The sequence below is a fragment of the Myotis davidii genome, unplaced genomic scaffold (assembly GCF_000327345.1).
Source record: "Myotis davidii unplaced genomic scaffold, ASM32734v1 scaffold765, whole genome shotgun sequence".
NCBI classification, from domain to species: Eukaryota; Metazoa; Chordata; class Mammalia; order Chiroptera; family Vespertilionidae; genus Myotis; species Myotis davidii.
This window is the reverse complement of record NW_006296056.1, coordinates 1163893-1166444: the sequence shown is the minus strand read 5'-3', so window position 1 is coordinate 1166444 and position 2552 is coordinate 1163893. Positions and strand designations below refer to the sequence as shown.

At 53.2% G+C, this 2552-nt stretch overlaps 1 protein-coding gene across 1 annotated transcript in view; it reads left to right on the top strand.

The window, feature by feature from the left end:
• The window catches only part of TRIB1 (tribbles pseudokinase 1), a 9838-nt gene that overhangs the window by 1189 nt on the left and 6097 nt on the right, over positions 1-2552 (top strand). The window contains exon 2 of the mRNA XM_015568643.1: positions 911-1015. The gene's annotated coding sequence lies outside the window, so the exon portion shown is untranslated. The remainder of the gene's footprint in view (positions 1-910; positions 1016-2552) is intronic.

Here is a 2552-nt window from a genome sequence, read left to right as displayed (position 1 = left end):
GTGCGAGAGCAGCCAGGCCTCAGAGGCGGGGTGAGCCTGGCCGTTGTGCAACCCCTTCCAGTTCCTCTGAGCAGATAATAGCCGAATCCAGATGGTGACAGCCCGTGTGTCACCGTTTCCAGTTGAGTCCTAGGATATGAGTAACTGAGCCAAACAAAAGGCTCTTACTGAGCCCAGCCAGCTTTTTGGTGGAGATACTACTCATTTCCTGGGTGCAGGTGGAGGTGGGAGTGGGGGGGAGGGAGGGATAAACAAACAAATGAAACAAACTGTGGAGAGGATCCCATATCCCGCCTGCGAGAATTTTCACTCAAGGCTGCTTGTGCTGGAGCCAGACTGTATGTAATGCAGGCAGGTTGCTTAAGGCTGCGTTGTCAGTCTTCTCTCTCCGAGTCATCTGTTCCTTCTGACTGATGACAGCTCTGCCTGCTCTCCAGTCGCTGCTTGCACAGTCCGTGCTCTCTCTGTGCTGAGCACTTGGGCCTACAGGAGGCTGTGCATTTCTAGGGCCTGCTTTTCAGCTCCTGGACGTCCCGGGGGGCACTTGGTGCAGCATTGCCTGCCAACAAGGAAGCACCACAGAGGGCCGGGGCTTGGGGGCTTAGCTCTCAGAGCTGATGGGCTCATGGAAGGTGGGAACTTATATAGAAAACTTTCCTTCCAAACCTTCCATATGGTAACCTGTTGGCTATTTGCTAGCTCAGAGCCCTGGATGCTGTTGGTTTGAGGTGTTAGGAGTAGCCGGGGTTGCCTCAGGTGGGGCAGGAGAGATAAGGGGGGTAAATGAATGGGCCCTCCAGTCAACCAAAGCCCAAAGATGGATTGAGAACTGCAGCCCAGCCTGGGATTTTGGAGGTGGCCTCTGCTTTTTTTTTCTTTGCCTCCTAAGTGGGTCAACTTCTCTCTGCAGGTGTTTCCCATAAAACACTACCAGGACAAAATCAGGCCTTACATCCAGCTGCCGTCGCACAGAAACATCACCGGCATCGTGGAAGTGATCCTTGGGGAAACCAAGGCGTACGTGTTCTTTGAGAAGGACTTTGGGGACATGCACTCCTACGTGCGAAGCCGGAAGAGGCTGCGGGAAGAGGAGGCTTCCCGGCTCTTCAAGCAGATCGTCTCTGCCGTTGCCCACTGTCACCAGTCGGCCATCGTGTTGGGGGACCTGAAGCTTAGGAAATTCGTCTTCTCCACGGAGGAGAGGTGAGCAGCCTCCACAGCCCCTCCTGTGGCCTTTGGGAGCCAAAACGAAGGTGCAGGGTGAGCCATTAGGTGCCGTGTGTGGCTCAAAACCACACCAAAGGCTCAGTTGTCCCGGTTCGTTTCCAGAGAGCTCTCCGGAGGAGCCCTGGCCAAGGCTGGCTTATTCTGCACCTTGTGGATGGGGCTTGGGGACACCTCGATGCTTTTGTGGGGTGTCATGTGAGGGCAGGAAGCCCTCACCACTTCACCCCAGGATCAGGTTTATTCTCCCTTGTTGTGAGAAAGGTCACTTCTACTGGGGGTAAATGTCAACCTGCCCTTCACAACCTTGACTCCCAGAGGAAGTTCTCAAATCCTTGTTTTCACTGAGTGGGTTGTTTTTTGTTTTTTGTTTGTTTGTTTTTTGTACCTGGAAGGTATCACAGAGCTAGCGAGACAGTCGCATTTGCAAAATTCTGCCCTCCTCCACACCACATTCCTGTCCCATCTCACTCAGGCTTGGCCCCTAATATTTTCTTTATATTCTCTGGTGACTTTGTGGGCATCTTATTGGGTTATGTCTTTAGAAAATAGGCACACTGAATAATAAATGGAAGTTGGCTGGAATTGGTTGCTAAATATAGATCATGGCTTACCTCATAGAAGACAAGACGGGCTTGGTAAGAGAATAATGAGACCTTTAAGATTCAGAATTGAGGTTTTAGACGAGAGAATTCAGGATGCCCTTGTCCTGGAAGGACGCCCTGCACCGGGAGCCTCTTTGGAGCTTGGAGCAGCCGGCAGCTCCCTCGCCCGGGTTTCCAGGCACCGGGGCTCAGCTGTCTGTGGGCTCCGGTCTTGGAGATTCCAGCTTGAACCCGCGGGGGGACAAGAACCCCGTTCTCCCCAGAGAGCAGCCGGATATTGGAAAGCCCATTCCGGCTAGGAAGGCTACCTTCCATTCATGTCTTTATTTGCCGGCCAGGCTTTTTTTCTTTTTTCTTTTTCTTTTTCCTGAACATAAGGGATTCCATCCAGGAGGAGATACCACTCCTAGAAACTGGATCCTCCAGCGCCCAGAGACGCAGAGCACTCCCACAGGCCACCCTTGGCGAGCCTCAACCCCCGTCTCAGGCAGCCTGAGAACCCTCTGGGCTCCTTTTCACCCGAAGGATAGGGTCACCCCAGTTAAAGTCGCTCTTTGCTTTTCCGCAGCTCACCTGACCCACCCCTTCCTGGGTTTGCTGCTGCCACCTACTGTCCGATCAGAGTGAAATTTCCTGGTCAGGCCCAGTTAAAACCGGGGAAAGGGTGTCTTTTCTTCTGGGTGGCTGGGGGGCTAAGAGCTGTTTGGGGAAGAGTCTGTGTGC